This window comes from Lynx canadensis, chromosome A2 (assembly GCF_007474595.2).
Source record: "Lynx canadensis isolate LIC74 chromosome A2, mLynCan4.pri.v2, whole genome shotgun sequence".
Lineage (NCBI taxonomy): Eukaryota > Metazoa > Chordata > Mammalia > Carnivora > Felidae > Lynx > Lynx canadensis.
Genome location: NC_044304.2, coordinates 142,503,257 through 142,526,998, shown reverse-complemented (window position 1 = coordinate 142,526,998; position 23,742 = coordinate 142,503,257). Strand labels below are relative to the sequence as shown.

Genomic DNA, 23,742 nt, shown 5'->3' with positions numbered 1-23,742 from the left:
GAAGACATAAATAACAGAGTGTGAGCTTAATATTGGAATTTTCAAGAACTTATGCTTCAAGGCTAAGATGGGAATTATGAAATAGTTTTGTAGGGTGGCTCTGATTTCTCTCTTTTCATTTATTCCCTGTACCTCCTGCTTGAAATGGAGATAATTATACACAAACCTGTGAAACATTGCCACAGTATAAATTAAAATACAAACAAACAGACAGACAAACGTGTTGTAGCAGTGTTGCTGGTCTTGGCACCAGGGAATGAATAACATGAAATCACTGTTTGATTTCAAATGAAAGTAAAATATTCAAGCCTGCCTCTGGCTATTTATACAAAGACACAGAATAGAGTTGACATAGCAAAAACGATACTTGCTTTTGCCAATCTGTAATGCCTGTACAATTCACTTATTAGAGTTCATTTTCCATCACTGAATAGAGAACAATTTATGTTTAAGTTGCTAAGATCAGAAACTGTAGAAAGGCAATTATATTTCTGATTTGTCAATAATATGCCAGCAAAGTTAAAGCTGTTTCCATAGCTTAGTCTGTTAAGATATCTATATAAAATATCTCTATATTGCAGTGTATTTATAATGTAAAAAAAAATGTAATATATATACGTCATATATGGAGTACAGAGTAGGAGAATACACTACACTCTTTATTTGTACATACCATATATATTTTCACTGGAGAGTTTACAATTCAGTGAAAAATCATAAGGGTTTGCTTGAACATTTTTTTTCCGTTTTTACTTTTATTTGCATTTATTTTATACAGAATTTACTCTCAGGCTATAAGTTTTTGTTTCTCCAATTTCTTCGGGGATATCTTTTTCTTCTGTGCAACCTCCTCTTCTAACTTAGGAATCATCTGCTCTTTTTCAGTAAGGATCATCTCAGCGTGGCAGGGAGAGCTCATGTATGGGTTAATCTGACTATGAGCCCTATAAATTCTATGCCACATCTTGGGGGCTTTGTTCACTTGGATGTACTCAATGACCAGAGAGTCTACATCTAAACCCTTAAGTATATCATTACTCTCTGCATTTTTAATCATGTGCAGTAAAAATTCAGCACTCTTTTGGCCACCGACCCTGTGTCCAGCTCGACTGTTCAGCCTAGGCACACCTATCAATTCCACCATTGTAGCGACAGAATGGTACACATTGCTTCTGCAAAGTGACATCCTTCGGATACTTAGCGGCTTTTTGGATATGCATATACCCTTGATGGCCTGGGAAGTTTCAAGTGTGTTCTTAAAGTGAACACAAAGATGTGAACCTCTTGATTTGCATGATTTTGTAGGATTTTCTGGGTCAGGTGAATAGCAAACCATTTTCAGAAATCATCTCAGGTCATTTACAGGAAGAGCTGCTTGAACATTTGATTACTGACAATATATAGAGAGAACCTGTTGAACTTAAGTCATATTTCCAATCTGAATAAAGAAGGATTTATTTTATCTGTTTATAAAGTATTGGAAATTATTTTGGATATTTACCTAAATGTTGTGCAAAGTGGATCTTTTTGTGGTCACCCTCTGTTATATATCAGGCCAATTCACAACACATAGTGTGAAATAAAGAACTGATTTTACCAGGGGGAATGCTAAATGCAGGTATTCAATAAGAAGAGAAAGTACATTTTTCCCAATCCTCTCATTAGTCACATTGAAAAGCATACAAGATCAAGGAACTTTTGGATATGGAGTGACTTCACTGCATTTCACTTTTCATAGTAGAAAGGGGTATCCTATGACCTTTACCTTCTTAGAAGACAACTTTTTCAGTTGGGAATGATAAGATTACTGGGGCTCCAAGCAGTCTCAATGTAATTCCAGATGTTTAGAGTTGTTGCCTGGGAAAGACATCTACCCATTACCTGGAGTGCTTTGGGACCCATGGGAAGTTGGGTTCAGGAACAGCACCTCCAACCAGGAGAAGGAAGACACTAGACCTTGGAGAGAAGCAGAGTTTGGGTATATCTGCTTCTAAGAGAAGTGGGTCCCAGGTTGCAGTTGGCCCATTGTTCAGGTAACATTATATTCCTGGGTCATCCCCAGATAGTACTGCTTGTCAAACTACTTAAAAATGTAAAACATTTATGATATTTTGATAAAGTTTGGAAGTAAAACTTATTCTAACTGATTAGCATCATCTTTTCAGAACTCAATGAAATTTGATATTAAATTTCCCAGACGTTTAAAGCAGAGATAATACTTATCCTTCTCAAGCTATTCCAAGAAATAGAAGGGGAAGGAAAACTTCCAGACTCATTCTATGAAGCCAGTATTACTTTGATTCCTAAACCAGACAGAGACCCAGTAAAAAAAGAGAACTACAGGACAATATCCCTGATGAATATGGATGCAAAAATTCTCAATAAGATACTAGCAAATCGAATTCAATGGCATATAAAAAGAATTATTCACATGACCAAGTGGGATTCATTCCTGGGATGCAGGGCTGGTTCAACATTCACAAATCAATCAACGTGATACATCACATTAACAAAAAAAAAGAGAAGAACCATATGATCCTATCAATCGATGCAGAAAAGGCCTTTGACAAAATCCAGCACCCTTTCTTAATAAAAACCCTTGAGAAAGTCGGGATAGAAGGAACATACTTAAAGATCATAAAAGCCATTTATGAAAAGCCCACAGCTAACATCATCCTCAACGGGGAAAAACTGAGAGCCTTTTCCCTGAGATCAGGAACACGACAGGGATGCCCACTCTCACCGCTGTTGTTTAACATAGTGCTGGAAGTTCTAGCATCAGCAATCAGACAACAAAAGGAAATCAAAGGCATCAAAATTGGCAAAGATGAAGTCAATCTTTCGCTTTTTGCAGATGACATGATATTATACATGGAAAATCCGGTAGACTCCACCAAAAGTCTGCTAGAACTGATACATGAATTCAGCAAAGTTGCAGGATACAAAATCAGTGTACAGAAATCAGGTGCATTCTTATACACTAACAATGAAGGAACAGAAAGACAAATAAAGAAACTGATCCCATTCACAATTGCACCAAGAAGCATAAAATACCTAGGAATAAATCTAACCAAAGATGTAAAAGATCTGTATGCTGAAAGCTATAGAAAACTTATGAAGGTAATTGAAGAAGATTTAAAGAAATGGAAAGACAGTCCCTGCTCATGGATTGGAAGAATAAATGTTGTCAAAATGTCAATACTACTCAAAGCTATCTACACATTCAATGCAATCCCAATCAAAATTGCACCAGCATTCTTCTCGAAACTAGAACAAGCAATCCTAAAATTCATCTGGAACCCCAAAAGGCCCCGAATAGCCAAAGTAATTTTGAAGAAGACCAAAGCAGGAGGCATCACAATCCCAGACTTTAGCCTCTACTACAAAGCTGTAATCATCAAAACAGCATGGTATTGGCACAAAAACAGACACATAGACCAATGGAATAGAATAGAAACCACAGAACTAGACCCACAAACGTATGGCCAACTCATCTTTGACAAAGCAGGAAAGAACATCCAATGGAAAAAAGACAGTCTCTTTAACAAATGGTGCTGGGAGAACTGGACAGCAACATGCAGAAAGTTGAAACTAGACCACTTTCTCACACCATTCACAAAAATAAACTCAAAATGGATAAAGGACCTGAATGTGAGACAGGAAACCATCAAAACCCTAGAGGAGAAAGCAGGAAAAGACCTCTCTGACCTCAGCTGTAGCAATCTCTTACTCGACACATCCCCAAAGGCAAGGGAATTAAAAGCAAAAGTGAATTACTGGGACCTTATGAAGATAAAAAGCTTCTGCACAGCAAAGGAAACAACCAACAAAACTAAAAGGCAACCAACGGAATGGGAAAAGATATTTGCAAATGACATATCAGTCAAAGGGCTAGTATCCAAAATCTATAAAGAGCTCACCAAACTCCACACCCGAAAAACAAATAACCCAGTGAAGAAATGGTCAGAAAACATGAATAGACACTTCTCTAAAGAAGACATCCGGATGGCCAACAGGCACATGAAAAGATGTTCAACGTCGCTCCTTATTAGGGAAATACAAATCAAAACCACACTCAGATATCACCTCACGCCAGTCAGAGTGGCCAAAATGAACAAATCAGGAGACTATAGATGCTGGAGAGGGTGTGGAGAAACGGGAACCCTCTTGCACTGTTGGTGGGAATGCAAATTGGTGCAGCCGCTCTGGAAAGCAGTGTGGAGGTTCCTCAAAAAATTAAAAATAGACCTACCCTATGACCCAGCAATAGCACTGCTAGGAATTTATCCAAGGGATACAGGAGTACTGATGCATAGGGGCACTTGTACCCCAAGGTTCATAGCAGCACTCTCAACAATAGCCAAATTATGGAAAGAGCCTAAATGTCCATCAACTGATGAATGGATAAAGAAATTGTGGTTTATATACACAATGGAATACTACGTGGCAATGAGAAAAAATGAAATCTGGCCTTTTGTAGCATTGTGGATGGAACTGGAGAGTGTGATGCTAAGTGAAATAAGCCATACAGAGAAAGACAGATACCATATGGTTTCACTCTTATGTGGATCCTGAGAAACTTAACAGAAACCCATGGGGGAGGGGAAGGAAAAAAAAAAAGAGGTTAGAGTGGGAGAGAGCCAAAGCATAAGAGACTGTTAAAAACTGAGAACAAACTGAGGGTTGATGGGGGGTGGGAGGGAGGGGAGGGTGGGTGATGGGTATTGAGGAGGGCACCTTTTGGGATGAGCACTGGGTGTTGTATGGAAACCAATTTGACAATAAATTTCATATATTAAAAAAAAAGAAATAAAATTAGGAGTGAGAAGATAAAGATATTTCTAAGGCTCTTGAGGTGGGTTGTCAAACTATTTTCCAGAAAAATTTTACCATTTCACTCTGAACAAAATACCTTTTCATTTTCAAAATACCTTTTCATCAGGCTTAGTATGGAGTCTGATGTAGGGCTCGATCCTGTGACCCTGGATCATGACCTGAGCTGAAATCAGATGCTCAACCAACTGAGCCACCTAGACACCCAAATATATTTGCATTTTTGATAAGGAGATTAACTTTTTTTTTCCTGATAGCTTTCTAATAAATACATAGTTTAAAGTGAAAAAAAAAAGAAATTTGATATTAAATTTGTATATAAAATATTCAAGAAAGATAGCAGTTGTGATATCATTGTTTTTAATTTTCTCAAATGCTCTATAAAATCTGATTGGATGGGAAGACCAAAAGTCTTCTAAGCCTGAAGTAAAGGCATTGTTGGCGAAGCTGTATGATCCCAAGGAATAGAGTCTTATGGAAAGATATGAACAAGATGGAAAACTTTGAAATTTTACATTTCCCTGCCTTATTTGCTAGTGGAGGCAACACTTTATATTATCTACCTATAAAATCCTTCTAATAATTGCATTTTTGATGATTGTTGCACAACTTCACAGGAGCATCCTGATTCTGTTAAGAACCAATTCCTATCACTTCTTGTTGCTTCTATACCAGTGTTTTGGAAACTGGGTGACTTTTGTCCCCTGGTGGACATTTGGCAATGTCTACCGACATTTTTTGCTATCACACTGGGAAGGCAGGTGCTACTATAATCTAATTAATAGAGGCCAGAGATGTTTCTAAACATCTTACAATGGCGTAGGACAATCCCGGACAAGATCTGGCCAAAAATGTGAGAAATCCTATTCAACCATAGTAGGAGTTCCTATGTTAGTTTTCCATGCTGTGAAATGATTTACCACTGACAGAAGCTTAAAACAATAAAACAATATCTATTATCTCAGTTTCTATAGATTAAAAGTCTGGATGTGGATTAGCTGGGTTCTTCATTTCCTGCTCAGAGTTTCACAAGACTGGAATCAAGGTGGTGGCTTAACTGCCAAGCTCCAAGCTTCCAAGATCCCTCAGGTTGTTGGCAGAATACATTTCATAATGGCTATAGAATCCATGGCAAAGATGGAGGGAGGGAAGGAGGGAAAGGGGAGGAGAGAAGGAGAAGAGCAGAAAGAGAGAGAGAGAGGGAGGGAGAGAGAACACCTTTTCTTCTTTGAGTCCTAGCTTTAAGGAAGCCCTGTGCCCTCTTATAAAGGACTCACTAAGTTAAGAGAGTATAACTTGAAGTCAAGAAATGATTGGGGACCTTAACTGCACCTGTAAAATCCCTTCTCCTTTACCATAAAACATGACAGTGGTATCCCATCATCTTTGCCATATTCAATTGCTTAGAGATTCAAGTTACAGATTCCACCATCATTCAAGGGGAGGAAATTATACAAGGGCACTGGAGGTCATCTATGGCTGTGGGTCCCACAGTTCCTGTCATAACCAGCTTCAAGAGGAGACAGTCATTTTGAACCCAGCCTGTGGTTATTTCAAAATGAATAGAGGAAATAGGTTTTAACTGACAGATTCCTTGTATTGTTTTCCTGGCTTGTGAAGTGAGAGTCATTATGGCAGACAGGGACAAGTAAAATCTCTGGAACTACCACCAACCCTTGTCAAAATAGTAAGTCAAAATAAAAATATCTGAAAGATGCAGGGATGGTGAATCCATTTACATCACCTGCCTGGCCTGTGTAAAGTCCAATGTGTTTGGGAAGTTCAGAGTAGGTTTTCATAAACTTAATGAGATAGTAATGCCAATTGCAGCTGCCATACTGGATACAATATTTTATTGGGGAAAATACTCAGAGCCCTGGCACCTGGTATGTAGTGACCGACCAGCCAAATGCTATTGGTTATGTTACCATAAGTAAAGAAAATCAGAAGCAGTTTCCATTATGTAGCAATGACAATAGGACATCTTTATTGTCTTGGTCTTATAATATTATGTAGAGGACTTTTAGTCTTCTTGACATCCCTCATAACAACTTGCTGATCAATTACATTGCTTTATGTTAGTTGGATCCAGTAACTTAGTAAGTAGCAGGAATCCTACATGTTTTACTGTTCGATGTTTCCAAGAGTGTGGTAAATAAACCCTCAAAAATTTAAGACTTACCCTATTGGTGAAGTGTCTAGAGATCCATGGTATAGAGTATTTAGGGATGTTGCCTATTAAAGTAAGGGAAACCTTGCTTCACTTTACATCACCCATCAAAAGAAGGAGGCACAGTGTTCCATGAGACCTCTCAGGTTTCAGAAACAGAAAATTCTACATCTGGTTATCCTTCTCTGCCTATATTTTAAGTAACCCCATGGAGGACAATTATGATTGAAACCCGGAGCACAAATTTCTGCGGCAGGTCCAGATTGCGGTCAACATACCTTACCACTTGGATCCAAAAATACTGGAAGATCTAAGGCAAAGAGCTATACTGTAGGAACATCTAGAAAGCCTCAAAGAATTCGAACATAGACTCCCAGAGTTACTACTTTACTAATCTCATGGCCAGTTAACACATAAAAAAGCAGCGGCACGGTTTACGGGTAAACCTTCCTGATATTCTGGCCCACGCCGAGGTCGATGGCTTTCGTATTACCACTAGACGTAGCAGTGATCTTATACTAAAACTTGGAAGGGAAAATTTCCCAGTTGGCACAATTTTGGTGGTAAATACAGTTGGTCATTTAACGTGAAAGAAGAATCTGCTTGAGTACTCAACCCTTTAGTAGCAGAGGCAAATGCTGACTCCTTCCCTATCACCATTCTCTGGGGGAAAACAAGTGCTTGACAATGGCAGATGTGTTAGGTTTTACGCCTTCTCTCACAGAAACGTGGCACTTTACTGTTACCAGAACACATATATATATTCCGGGTATGGATTTGCTCTCTGTAGTGGTTCTATGAGTACTACTTTTTCTTTCACTTATGAATGCTTTAGACACAGCCGTGGCATCTCTTATAATAGTGCCTTTGACCAGAAGACATGCTTTTTGAAAAAAGAAAGTAAGAATACCTGCTGTGACTAATGCTTTCTATCTCAGTTTTTTAAAATTATAATACATTATAATAAATGTATTATTTATTACAATAAAGATGATGTTATATCTTGATGATAATTTGTGACTCATCTGTGACTGAGACACAAATGTTTTGCCACACAAAGGAGAGGGTGATTACTGAAGGGTAAAAGGCATAGATGGTTGCAATCATCTTCCATTTGTCCCTCAGAACCACTTCCCACCTTTTTCCATTTTGCTCTCTGTCTTGGGAGACTGACTTGTGTAGGCTGTATGAAAGGGCTTCTGTGTTGTCTGGTTTCAGTTCTAATTCAGTCAATAGTGAGCCCCACAAAGAGAGCAGAGGGAAGGAGAATAATTACTGAGTGATATAAGATTGTATAAAATCCTGATTTCTTCTCTTTTGCTCTCCTTAGGTTGGCTCTATCCTTTTGCTGAAGGTCACAGTTTGGCCCTCTCTCAAGTTGGTCCTCTCCATATGATTCTGCCTTCATTAATTTGGGCTTTGGAGTATTAACAGTACACTCTATTTTTCTAATTTCTATTAGTCACTCTGTCTCCTCATCCATTTAGGTTTAAATGTGTAACTGTCCACCGTTATTAGTCCTGGGGTCCTGAACTGTCCTTCATGGTACACTTTGTGCCTAAAGTGTTTATAGATCATCCCTTGTAAATTATTATTATGTTATCGTAATTTGAGCCTGATACCTATTTTCTATGGTGGTCCTGTCTTTTACAATGGCAGAGAGCAGATTACAGTTGAAAGAGGGAAAGAGACAGTATCTTAGAGCTCATCCTGATATTGCTCTTCTGGAAGGAGCTAGAGGGGCGCCTGGGTGGCTCAGTTGGTTGAGCATTCAGTTTAGGCTCAGGTCATGATCTCACAGCCTCCTGAGTTCTAGCCCCGCGTCAGGCTCTGTGCTGACAGCTCAGTGCCTGGAGCCTGTTTCAGATTCTGCGTTTCCCTCTCTCTCTGCCTCTCCCCTGCTCGTGCTCTATCTCTCTCTGTCTCAAAATAAATAAACATTAAATTTAAAAACAATATTTTTTAAAAGAAGAAGCTGCAATCCAGGAAGCTATTGAGATATACCTTTTAATTTTGGAGAAAGAGAGTCAAAAACATGTACACTCAATTAACAGTTCTTGTAGATCTGAACAGACAAACCAAATAGAAGAAATTTGGTAGTTTCAAGAGAAAAATATAGAGAAAATCAACATGCAATATTCAAAGCACTACAGAGAGAACGTTAAGGTGATATAATATTAAGTAAAAAGAAAAACAGATATTACCAAAATAGGAAAGATAGGTATTTATTGAACCTTAACGGATTATAAACAAGGAGAGGGCAGGAGAAGAAAAGAGAACAGAAGAAACGGGACAGAAAGCAAAGCAAAGCAAAACACAACAACAAAAAAAAAAAAACTACCAAAAAGACATTCTATTTATATTCTGTTATATTCAAGTTTCCTAACAAAGATATTCTTTTCAAAGGTTTATGATGTCCTCCTTGAACTGCGGGGATATACACGTAAGGCACATTTTAAATTTCATTTCACTGATCTACTAATGGAGATACTTCCTTTGAACATTTAGGGACAAAAAGAATCCTTATCACAGACAGAGACTTTAATGGTCTAAGCAATTCCTCCTCTGGAAGAGGTAGGGACTATAGCTACCATGGGTTAGAATTTAAGGTGTTTCTCACATACACAAACACACACAAATGCTGGAGGCTCAAAGAAGAAATGGAAATTAGAAAAATTTGAAAATTATTGTTTTCAAACAAGATGTTGTAATTTGAACTGCCACAAGAATAAATAAAAAAGCTCTATAAGATACTGAAAATCTTAAATGAAACTCTGAAAATACGGACAATAGATACAGGCAGATTTCTACCCAATCCCCAAACATGCTTTAGATATGGTAAAACACAGTTAGAAAATTAATTTTTTTAAGACTCTTCCCAGTTGAGTTTGTGTGCACAGATCAGACTATAGATTAGGTAACTATATATTCTGGTTTACCTAGGACAGTTCAGATTTATCTTTGTCTTTCCAGAATCCTGCCTATTTGAGCAATTGTTCCCTGCAGTTCATTCTTTCTCAAAAGTAGCTCAATTTGTGAGATAAGTTACATGGGCATTCTAACTACTTAAAACTTGCATAGAATGACTGAAATTCAGGCAAGACCAAATTTTTTTACTTATGCTTCTTTCTGTGAATATCACAGAGCTACTGTTAAGATTCTTGGGAATGTCAAAGATTTGGTACAGAACTATAAAACTGTTTGGGACGATGGCACTAGAAACTAGAGATTTTATAGTTTCCTGAAATGTCACAAGTGTGGGGACCATGCTTGAGCTCTGAATGGAACATGACTTCTAGGTTTTTGCTTCCTCCATTTCATGAGAAAAGAAAAAAAACGAACAAACAAACCTTATAGTTTCCACTCTTATGAGGGCTTCCAATAGCATTAATTCTCTCCCTCCTGTCTGTCCATCCATGTGTGCTGCACATATCAATCTATCATCTATTTTCTCTATATCCTCATCAGCACCCTTTATTTTGCTGTTCATATATGAAGAGCTTTTTGTTTGTACAGGTGTGGCTCTACTTATGGAAAGTCCATGTGAAGTGACCTTGACTATTCTGGTCACAGCAGAGTAGAGCAGTGCGATTGGTAGCACCGGCTTAGCCCCTGGGAGAGCAGCAGGATTGCAATGATGGCAAATTTAAAACAGAAAAATACCATTTTTGAAATGTGGACACATTGTAGTTGAACATAACCATGACTTCAGAAAGATGTATTTTTTGTTTGTTTGTTTTAAATTCACAGTAATTGAACTTCTTATATGTTGACTTTCCTCTCCACGGGCTAAGCTAGCATGGCCATTTTAAATTTTTTTTTTTTTCAACGTTTATTTATTTTTGGGACAGAGAGAGACAGAGCATGGACGGGGGAGGGGCAGAGAGAGAGGGAGACACAGAATCGGAAACAGGCTCCAGGCTCTGAGCCATCAGCCCAGAGCCCGACGCGGGGCTCGAACTCACGGACCGCGAGATCGTGACCTGGCTGAAGTCGGACGCTTAACCGACTGCGCCACCCAGGCGCCCCTAGCATGGCCATTTTAAAAGATTTGCTCCTCTGTGACCTGAAGAGCAATAGACATTTTGAACAATGGGCTCAGAGGCAAAGCATACTGTGTATGGAAAAATGACTAAAACATCCTGAAAGGGTTTCCAGTGCAGGGCCTTTGGAGGATTGTTGTAGCCTTGGACATGCTTCCCTGCAAAAGACTCGGATTTGAACATCGAGAAACAAAGAAAAACTGAAACAAATCCTGTTGTTAAGAGATTAATTCAAACTATCATCTGAGGGTTTCTTGTGCTTTCTTTCATTTTTGTTTTTGTTTTGTTTTATTTTTACTTTACTTTTCCCTCCCACTCTCGTATTAACATTGAAGAATTAAACCAGTTCATCAAATATATTAATTTTGGAGAGAGCCTTGGACAAATGGTGAAGAAACACTTGCCATTGAGGAATATTTTGAGCTCCTAATTTGATTTACAGTTTTCCCTTCCACATTTGCCCATCCCCCAATTCCTTTCTATCTTTTAGCTAATTATTTCCTAATTGCCAAATCCAATGGATCATTCTAGTATTCATTATCTTCCCTCTCTGTGGCATCAAATGGAAAGTACCCTCCTTCCCTTGATTTCCATCACATTAGTTGGCCAATGTCTGGCCAATGACTTTTTGTCTGGCTCCTTATGTCCATGATAGGATTATCTCCCCCTCCCTGTCCATTAAGCAAATTTTCCCCATGCTATCATTCTTTTCTCAGCGGTACTGGATTGGGACTATGACATCTAGAAACTTGAATATTTACTGAATTAAGTTTATTTTTTAATATGTAAAACAAAAGGTATAGGCTGAAAAACCTCATTTCCTGTCTTATCAGTTTCATCCACCATAGATAATCAATTTGACTAGTTTTTGGTCCATTATTTTTACAAAAATAAGAAAAGGCATATATATCATTTACTTTTATTTAAGCAAATGATGGCATACTGTATATATTCTTTGATATTATGACCTCCTCATTCCATTAAAAATATACTCTGTTACTCTTTTTTTTAATGTTTCATTTATTTTTGAGAGAGAGAGTGTAGGCAGGGGAAGGGCAGAAAGAAGAGACAGAGGATCCAAAGCAGGCTCCGTGCTGATGGCAGCAAGCCCTACGTGGGGCTCAAATTCATGAACTGCGAGATCATGACCTGAGCTCAAGTTGGACACTTAATCGACTGAGCCACAAAACAGAAGAGACTCTTAAATACAGAATACAAACTGAAGGTTGCTGGAGGCGTTGTGGGCGGGGGAGGTATGGGCTAAATGGGCAAGGAGCATTAAGGAGGATACTTGCTGGGATGAGCACTGGGTGTTATATGTAGGGGTGAATCACTGTGATTCTACTCCTGAAATCAATATTGCACTATATGCTAACTAACTTGGATGGAAATTTATCTTTTTTAATTTTTTTTTAACATTTATTTATTTTTGAGAGACAGAGCACAGATTGGAGAGGGGCAGAGAGCAAGGGAGACACAGAAGCCAAAGCAGGCTGCGGGCTATCAGCACGGAGTCCCACGTGGGGCTCGAACCCACAGATGGAGAAATCATGACCTGGGGTGAAGTCGGAAACTTACCCGACTGAGCCACTCAGGTACCCCGTATGTAAATTTAAAATTTACAATGACTCCATAGCAGTTCAGTAAATATACATATATTATAATCTTTGTACTCCATAAAATTCTGTTTGTTGTCTCAATCCTCAGTCTTATCTGACCTAAACTTAAAGGAGGCACAAACCCCTTCAAATATGAAATGAAGACTATCTTCTTCCTAATTAAGATATTAGTTGGGAATTCAAGATTTTGATTTTTCTTTTCCCCATGTAAATTTTCCAGTGCTGTCAGAAGTTACCACAAAATGCTAGCATCTTTGTAATCACCATTTTTCACCAAAGCAACTAAGTATAAAAAGCTCCTTGATCACCCAATATCTTGTTCTCTATCTATACTTCATTTTGTACCATCACTGGTGATAATTTAGGTAATCATGATATCCCACATGTCACGATTCTAGTATTCTATCCTCCAAATAAGGAGGATAATTTATGTTTGTGTTTTCTTTTGCTAGACATACTATTAATCCAAGTAAATTTGTATTTACAGATTAAGCCAAAAATTTTGTCACCCCCTTTTAAAGCACAAGGGGGAAAACATTGGTATCTCCCTTTGATGCCTACATTTTAATGTGTCTTTACATTGAAAGAATACAGGATTTGTGTGTGTGTGTGTGTGTGTGTGTGTGTGTGTGTGTGTGTTTAGGCTTGTCCTTTCTCATGTCTTTGCTTCTATTCCCCACTTAACCATTAAAACCCAAGACTCCTGGGTATTCTACTTTGAGGTAAAATGGGTTGCCACTGGCCAATTAACTAGCTAAAACAACAAGAAAAAAGCCAACTAAGTTTAAAATGTCCCACAGTTTAGACAGCACTCATGGGCTATGGAATCAATGAGGAATAGAATAAATGAAATTTCAAAAAAAGAAGACTTTCTAAAGTGAAATGGTAATGTTGACAATTGCCATCCATCTCTTTCCTTCCTGAGGACAAGTGTTAGTCCTTGGTATGGGCTGATAGTCTGGCTTGGACTCAAAAGCCTATGCTGTGGTAAAGAGAAAATCCCAAAACTTTTTTTTGTGAAAGAGAGGAAGTAAAGTGAAAAGCATTGGAAATCAAGAATGTTCAATTATACAGTTGGTTTGCCCGAAGAATATTTTTTTGCTGGGTCTAAGATTGTGTAGAAGGGCACTGATTTTCACCAAAATTTTGCTTTACTTACAAATGTCTAGTGTCCAAAAAACAACAACAATAAAAAACAACAAAAATACTAAAGGCTAAATTTGCAAAGAGGCAAAAAAATATAACTGATAACCAAGATTAAAAACAAAAGGAGGGGTGCCCAGGTGTTCAGTCAGTTAAGCGTCCAACTCTTGATCTCAGCTCAGGTCTTGATCTCAGGGTCATGAGTTCAAGCCCCGCATCGGGTTCCACACTGGGTGTGAAGTCTTCTTAAAAAACAAAACAAAACAAAACGAAACAGGAGACACACAAATAATCCAGATCTAGTAGTTTGCATACAAGGATTTTAGAATAAGTATAATGAATATGGTAAATAAAACATGAAAAGATGGCTCAGATAAATGAAAAGATGAAGATACTTGATAGAGAATGGGAATATACAAAAAATTGTATAGATATTCTATAACTTTTATATTAAATTGAGAATGCAATGAATAGATTTAACAGAAAACTAGACATAGATGAGATGAGATGGATAATGAATGATGTAATAAATAGCAACTTATCCAGACTCGCTTTTCTTCAAATGAGTTTTCCCCATTCAATCAGAAGGATCATTCTAAAATGCAAATTTTATTACTTCCCTCAAAAGAAAGTCAATAGTTTCCAAGTGCATATCTTAGGATATTCACTTAGTGTACATAGTCTTTACTATGGTTAATATAATCTTACAAGACCAATCCTTTTGTATCTTTCTGGAACATACTATTCACTCAGAATATATTACTTAAATAAAATAAAAATTTGTTAGTGAAAGAGTGAGGATTCTCACATGCCATATTCACAAACCCTTTTGTGACCATTCCAGACTTTGACAACAGAATGTTGATAATCCTTCACACAATTACAGGTGGTATTTATCTTTCTTGGGAACAAAAGTTAAGCATCAAAACCACATTGAAGTAATTAAAAATTTTCTAAGCTCTAAACAGAGTTCTCTATCAGTTTTTGTTTTGACAAAGTAAGAATTATTGGTTTTACTAGTTGAATTCCTCACATCTACCAAAGACTAAGACCAGATAAAATACATTAATTATGGGAGAGATAAAAATAAGTCATTTAAAAATGCAGTTTATTAAAATGTAAAAGAAAAACTTCAAAAGGATGTATTCTTCTGAAATAAAGCTGAGTCCTATTTTTCTTTCAAATTAAAAAAAAATTAATGACTTTTACTTTCCAAACAAATTGTATTATATAAAAATATAAGGGATGCCTGAGTAGCTTAATCAGTTGAGTGTCTCTTTTTTTTTTTTTTTTAATTTTTTTTTTTCAACGTTTATTTATTTTTGGGACAGAGAGACAGAGCATGAACGGGGGAGGGGCAGAGAGAGAGGGAGACACAGAATCGGAAACAGGCTCCAGGCTCTGAGCCATCAGCCCAGAGCCTGATGCGGGGCTCGAACTCACGGACCGCGAGATCGTGACCTGGCTGAAGTCTGACGCTCAACCGACTGCGCCACCCAGGCGCCCCAATTGAGTGTCTGACTCTTGAGTTCAGACAAGGTCATGATCCCAGGGTCGTGGGGTTGAGCTCTGCATCAGGCTCCATGCTGAGTGTGGAGCCTGCTTAAGATTTTTTTTTTTCTCTCTCTCTCTGTCTCTCTCTCTCCCTCTGCCCCATCCCCCACTCTCTCTCTAAAAAAATAATAAATACAATAAAATAAAAATAAGAATTCCTCAACTGAAGTGAAAATGATTTTAAAGAGCTCTTCTCACAAAAACTCACATTTGAAATAACATTAGAAATGACACAGCACTTAAGTGATATAAGATAAATAGAAATATAATAAAAATTTCCCATATCAGAACAATGAAACTGAATTTCTTTGGAAAAATTTTTTAAAGTTTATTTATTTATTTTGAGAGTGGGGAGGACCAGAGACAGAGGAGAAAAGAATCCCAAACAGGCTTCACTCTGTCAGCGCAGAGCCTGACTTGGGGGCTCCATCTCACAAACTGTGAGATTGTGACCTTAGCCAAACTAGTCAGACTCTTAACTGACCGACCCACCCAGATGCCCCTTAAAATAGACTTTTATCATTAACTTTATAAAAAACAGACGAAATGATTAAACTTTGGATATTAAGGGTATTAAGGACTACAGATTCTTATAATGCAAATTATGGAAAATTACACACTTTCCCAAAAAAGAAATCCAGAGATACAGTAGTATTTTCTTCTGGCAGAGTTTTATTTTACCTAAGTTATATTTTGTCCTTCGGCCTGATTACATAGGTTGAGTATATTATAGTGCTAATCAAACTAAGGTAATAGTATAGTTTATTTCCTATTTCATTGGTTACATAAAATCGAACTTAACGAGCTTGCCTGTATGTTCCATTAGCCATGAGAAAGAAGTGGTTGTATCGAAGCAAAACAGACTTTATGAAAATATCTCAAAATATGTGTATGCTGGATTACTGGTGATATCACCACAGTTCAATGATCTTATATGCAGGTGCATCTTGAGTACAGAATAATATTCTTTCATACCAATTCATTTCCTATGCTAAGTCTAAAGACAGCCTTAAGCTGGAGAAAAAAGCTTTAAAACTTGATGTGCAAAATGTACATTCATGTAAGTGTTACTCAGGCAAGGCAGCAGTAAGACATATCTGCTTCTTAAAATGGTATTATATGATATGTGATTTCTATGGTTGTTGGAGTCTTTGGTAGTTTTATTATGTTTTACAAGGCCTTGGTTAAAAGGCATTATTAAAGACCAAGATGCAATTTTATTTTATTTTATTTATTTTTATTTATTTATTTTTTTGTGTTTTTATTTTGAGAGAGAGAGAGACAGAGAGAGAGAGAGACAGACAGACAGACAGTGTGAGTGGGGGAGGGGAAGAAAGAGAGAGGGAGACACAGAATCCGAAGCAGGCTCCAGGCTCTGAGCTGTCAGCACAGAGCCCTATGTGGGGCTCAAACTCATGAACGGCGAGATAATGACCTGAGCCGAAGTCAGACGCCACCCAGGTGCCCCAACATGCAATTTTAAAAGCATAATAAATATGCACTGTAATATAGAAGCTGAGTCATTAAACAGAATACTAGCAATTTTACAATAATTTGTCAATATTATTGCTTTACATGGAATACATGCACTTCTGAGAATGTTTATAGAAAGTACATACGCAGTGCCTCTCAAACACTCATTACACTTATTTTATAATATCCCTGCAGGTTAAGTGCTATCAATTCTATTATTTACTTATTTAATTTAAAAAAATGTTAAGTGCATTTATTTATTTTGAGAGAAAGCGAGTGGGAGAGGAGCAGAGAGAGAGAGAGAGTGAGAGAGAGAGGAAGGAGGGAGAGGGAGAGAGAGAAAATCCTAAGCAGGTTCTGCACTGCCTGCTCAGAGCCTGACATAAGGCTTGAACTCACGAACCGTGAGCTCATGACCTGAGCCTATACCAAAAGTCGGATGCTCAGCTGACTGAGCCACCCAGGCACCCATATTATTCATTTAGAAAAACTTAAGTGTCTTGTTCAGTTCAAATCATGGTTAAACGTTACTATAAAACACCTTGCTCTACTGTATATAGAATACTAATATACTGGATATGTCCCCACTCTGCAAGGCAATGCACATGTAAACTCACTGAAACACTGTCTCTAAAGAGAACATTGTACTTATTACTAACACTGGAGTTAATAATTGTTTGTTTGTTTATTTATATGTTCATGTCATCCACTCTAATTATATGTAGGTAGAGCAGCCTGTCATTCAGACATGAGTCTCCATTTGGCGCCTCAGCTTTCACAAAAGAGAATTAACCCTGTCCACTATGACTTTACTATTAAACCGTATGGGATTCTCTGAATTAGTTACATAAAATCTCTGCTCTGTGGGTACTTGTCAGAGAAGAAATATTAGGGTTGTTTATTGTAGGGACATTGTTGATGATAGCATTCTACACACCACAATGTATTGTTCTTATGAGGATTCACAGGACAAGATTCACTGAGGTCTTAGAAATGGGAATAGTTACACTCCCCTAACTTTTTTCTCAACTTTGGGCACTGTGAATCATGTAACTGAAGATCTTTCTCCCTTGACTGTGATTGCTAGAACTTCAGAGCAAATTTGTGGCCCAATTCTAACAAGTGTGAAGGACCTTATGGCATGTGCTTCATCCCTGGCTTCATTTTATTTCTGTTACCATTAATACACTTCACTGCTATTTCCACAATTGTTTATATTGTTGTGCTGTTTGTGTTTTAAGCTGTCTAGATATGTCATAAGTATAACCTTCTTCAGATAAACTTCACAGAAAATTTGAGGCAGTTTTCTTAGATTACACTCAATAAAAAAATCACAGCAAAGGATACATAATTATAGGGAATAAAAGTGAATTAAGCAAATATATAGATATGACTCAAACAAAATTTTTAAAATTGGGCTACACATTTGGTTCAGTACCTTCTTGTGGGCAAAAGAAAAAAGACATATGATTAATTATAAAATTTACATTGCCAATGAGGGGAGATATGAAAAAAAATTTAATGCTTACTCATTTTTTGAGAGAGAGAGAGAGAGAGAGAGAGAGGAAGAGACCAGAGTGTGAGTGGGGGAGGGGCAGAGAGAGAAGAGACAGAATCCGAAGCAAGCTCCAGGCTCTGAGCTAGTCAGCACAGAGCCCGACATGGGGCTTGAACTCATGAACTGCGAGACCATGACCTGAGCCAAAGTCAGACACTTAGCCAACTGAGCCACCCAGGTCCCAAAGGAGATATATTTTTAAAGGAGCATACTGGTTCCAGAAATGCCATGTTTTCCTAAAACTTAAGTTTAAAAGAAAGACATTATAATGATACTCAACTCTGAAAAGAGTAATTACTAGCAACGATTTACACTAAATAATCAAATATGGCCTCAAATAATAACATGGTCCTGTAAGGGTCAGTACTCTTCACCTTCAATGCCTTCCCACTCCTTATTCCAAGCTTGACAAGGAATGTATGAAAGATATATGTGCATATGTGAATTTAATATGATTAAGGTGGCATTTAAAATATGTGGGGAAGTGTTGACTAATTAAGAAATATTTTGGAAATTATTTGGACAAATAATTTGGAAAAAATGATCAGCTCCCAAAGAAGTTACATTTCTACTACACTTTACTGTCCACAAAAAATATAAAAATATAGAGTAGAATACATTTATGATGTTGAAGCATATAAATTCTTTAAAACAAATCTACAAAAACTGATTTGTTACACAATATCAAAATGATTATATTTATATAAAATCTCATGATAAAGTTCAAAGAAAAATAGAAGATGAGGAGAAAATATTTGCAACATATATATAAAAAAGTCACTGTTTTAGTCTATTTGGGCTTTTATAATAAAATACCATAGACTGAGTGGCTTATAAATAACAGAAATTTATTTCTCTCTGCTCTGAAGACTAAAAGCCCCAAATCAAGGCATCTGCAGATTCGATGTCTGCTGAGAACTTGCTTCCTGGTTCACTAATATAGTCTGTTCTCTGCGTCTTCACGTGGAAGAAACGAGCAAGGGAGCTCTAAGGGGTCTCTTTCATAGGGACACTAATCCTATTTATCTGGAAGAACTAATCACCTCCCGAAGGCCCCACTTTCTAATACCATCACATTGGGGGTTAGCTTCCAATGAATTTGGGGGGGAACACATTCAGTTTATAAGCAGCCACCAAATCAAAGAAGTATAATTCTTCTCTGACATGAAATCAAAGAAGTCTTCTCTGACCCCTTAACTAAAAGCATATGCCCACCTGTAGCCCATCCCTTTTTCATTCTTTCCTGGCTAAATATTCTCTGCAGTCTTCATTTGTTTGAAACAGGGAGATTTTTGTTGGCCACGTGGTTTCTGATCATACTCCTGGAGAGATTGCTCAACAGGCCACTCAAGCACTCAAACACCCTTTGGCAGGCAAGAAAAACATGTTCTCATGCAGAGCTCCCACTGGCCAAACAAATGCCAAAAAGTGCCTGGTTCTTACAATCATTAAACATACAACTGAGCCTCTGAAACCCATACAGAGCTCTGTAACCATCTTAAATTAAGGCTCGGTGATGCCAAAGAGCTCAGACTTGAAAACTGGACTTACAAACCAATGCTATAAAATGACATTTTCTGTCCTCAACAGAATAGTGGCAGAAAATTTTTTCAGGTTGGGTGCTAGAGGACATTTTTGGTACTTACTACAAACACACACACAAATGCACACATCCACATACGTACATATACATATATATTTGGAATCTGCAATTGCATAGCAACATTTAACATTTGCATTTAAACAACATTTAACAACACGCATTTAAATTTAACACACCCCAAACAAATAGCTGTTTCCCACTGCTCTACATTATTAGCTCCACCTCAATATTCCTCAAGTTGGTAAAAATGAAGCACTATCTATCCAGATGCTTAAGCTAAAAACCTTATAGTCATTTCTTAATGCTTCTTTTTCTTCACCCCTGAATTTTTTCAGTCAATTATATTAGTTCTTCTGGAATAAGATATCTTAAATCCATGTGCTTCTTCCTTTCTTGACTCTTCTCACTTCAGTGTCGGGGTTACTATCATCTCTCTGTGAGATTATTGCTGAAACTTTGGCCTGGACCTCCCATCACTGCCACGGCCTGTCCTTCACAATGATTTTATATGTTTCTCTCTCTCTCTCCATATATATATATATACATATATATATATATATACACACACACACACATGTGTATACATATATATATATATACACACACATATACACACATACATATATGCAAATCTAAATGTGAATATATGAATACGTATATGAACCATATATATGCATATATTATTATATATTAATGTTAGTATATTATATATTAATATTATACCCAATAAGTAATATTGTATATACATATACGCATATATATAGACATATATATGATTAGTTGATAGTCTTTAGTTTTTAGATTTAATTGCAAACATTCTGGATCAGAGACTCCTTTTCAAAAGGTAAGAAATTTGGGGGTGCCTGGATGGCTCAGTCGGTTGAGCATCCAACTCTTCATCTCAGCTTAGGTCATGATCTCACTATTTGTGGGGTCGTGCTGGGTTCTGCACTGCCAATGAGGAGCCCGCTTGGGAGTCTCTCCCTCTCCCTCTCTGCCTCTCCCCCATTCGTACTGTCTCTCTCTCATTCTCTCTCTCTCTCTCTCAAAATAAATAAATAAAAACTTAAAAAAAATAAAAATAAAAATTGAGAAATGTGTCTACACTGGATCTATCTTCTCATATAGACACAGGACATGTGCTTTTTTAGGCTGCCAGTGTGTCAAGCCTTCCCTACGGTGTCCTAACTCTGAGAACAGGTATCAGATGCCAATTTTCATTCTTTATACTTATGCTGCCATTTCCCTCATAGTAAAATAAAGAGGAAAGAAAAAACATTTCCTGCACAACAAACAAATCTCTATCAGAAAATATAAAATAAAAATACACCTAAAACATAGGATGATTCTAAAAAAAGTTGAAGGAAACCATACATCCCTTTGTAAATGGAGAATATCCCTATGTATTTAATACTCAAGTTTAAAACATCCAGAGTTGAGATAATAAAATTTAAGGTGACATTATAATACCTGGGCTGTAGGTATTTGAGTATGAAACTACCACTCTAACAATACTTCTTTGTTCATAATAAAGATGTGCGCAATGCTTTATGGTTTAAAAATTCCATTAAACACAGCATCTCATTTGATCCTCACAAAACTGCCATGAAGAGAGTGTGGAGATAAAGGAAGGGATAGTCAGTGAAGCTGATTTGTGTAAGTGCATACAGTTAATGATAAAGCAGGGAATAAATCTTAGTCTTTGGACTTTAAGACCTGAACTTCTAATCCAGGGCATACACATCCTATAACCTCTCAGTATACAGTGATTTAACATGTCTATCTGATTTGCTTATTATATTCACACTGACAGTGCAGAGTTCTTCATTCAGAGAATATGAGTGTATTTCTGTAGATCATGACCTTTTAACTTAAAGGAGGCAGTCTGGTTTAATGAAAAGAATTCAGTCTTTGGTTTACATTCCAGTTCTGACATCTACCTATCTTGTGTGGGAACTAAAACATGATATAGGTTCATGAAGTAAACTTACTTTGCAAGGTTATAGATAGAAGAAAATGAGATAATATGTGCAAAATGTCTAGTATAGAGTTTGTCTTAATACACATTAGTGCTATTCCTCTTTCCTCCATATGGCTAGCCACCTTGCCTCCTCACCCAACCCATCTTGGGCAAGACAACATATAAACCAGATCACTGTGTGTCTGCTCAGACCACTGCTCCAACAATGCCCAATAATTCTCTAACCATGTCTTACCTCTTTCTCTCTAGAAAAAAAAAGTTCAACAAATAATAGGTAGGTATAAAGTGACGAATGAGAGATGATCTTTGCCTCTTCTCTATTACCAGGGAAAGTCAGAATTTAGCTCTAGATATCTCTCAGCACTGAGGCCTGGCGGCTATTTTCCTAATAGCAACCTCTATCCTAAACAAATTGTAGTGGTGTCTGGAATCCAAAATTTATCTCTGACATCATTGATTTTTATTATCTAATCAATTGCTCATTAAAATAAAATTTTAGGTACATAACAAAGGTACACACAAAATTTTAGGAGGTATTCTTTATTTCCTTATTTGTTGAAAATATAATCTGAATTTTAAATTACTTAATTTCAAACTCATGTCCAGAAATTTGGTGACCCATTTATGGAATTTGGTTTTGGAAAACGTGGGCCACAGGCAATTAAAAAGTAGTATAATGATTACCAGAGAGGATAATGGAACTGAGGGAAAAAAAGAAAAAGCTGTAGCATACAGTTATAAACATGGAGATTTGTAACACAGTTACATTTTATTAACAAAAAGCTGGGGTGCCTGGGTGGCTCAGTTGGTTAAGCAGCTGACTTTGGCTCAGGTCATGATCTCACAGTTCAAGAGTTTGAGCCCTGTCTCAGGCTCTGTGCTGACAGCTCAGAGCCTGGAGCCTGCTTTGGATTTTGTGTCTCCCTCCCTCTCTGCCCCTCCCCTGCTCATGCTCGCCTGCTCTCTCTCAAAAAAAAAAAAATAATAATAATAATAAACATAAAAAAAAACCCAAAGAGCTATACTTCCTGATCTATAATTTTATCAAATTTTTTTTTAACATTTATTTATTATTGAGAGAGAGAGACAGAGAGACAGAGAGACAGAGCATGAGCAGGGGAAGGGGAGAGAGAGGAGGAGACACAGAATCCAAAGCAGGCTCCAGGCTTTAAGCTGTCAGCACAGAACGGAGGAGGTGCTCGAACTCACAAACCGCGAGATTGAAGTTGGATGCTCAACTGACTGAGCCACCCAGGCGCCCCCTAATCTATAATTTTAAAAAATGATTAAGAAAGCTAATCACTGACTAGGAGGAATGTATTTCATATCTTTATACATTGGAATGGAATTTGATAAGTAAATTCATTTGGGAACTCTACAAACTGAGATAGAAGCATCTAATTTGGAAAACCACAGTAAACAATTAAAACCGCATTTTTCTCTTTCAAAGAACTAACTTGAGATGTCACTATGTGTTTGCCATTTCTTTTCAAACTAGGTGTGTCAATTTACTCCCATTTTTCTTCTTGAATCTAAAAATGCAAATAAGCAAGGTACATTAAAAAAAATTTATTTGAGAAGGGAAAAAGAACATCTCTCAGAGAAGATTTTGATTGAAACAAGCCTTTGCTTATTCACCAAAGTATATTCTCAGGGAGTTTTTGTTTTTTTTTTTTTCTCAAACCCATTTGGAAACGCTACCTTGAAGAGTGATATTTCAGGAGAAGCACTTTCTGAGTTGACAAGCCGCCACTATCCCTCCTCA

At 37.2% G+C, this 23,742-nt stretch overlaps 1 pseudogene; it reads right to left on the bottom strand.

The window, feature by feature from the left end:
• Positions 1-787: 787 nt before the first annotated feature.
• On the bottom strand, positions 788-1,336 carry LOC115500827 (annotated as a pseudogene).
• Positions 1,337-23,742: the final 22,406 nt, after the last annotated feature.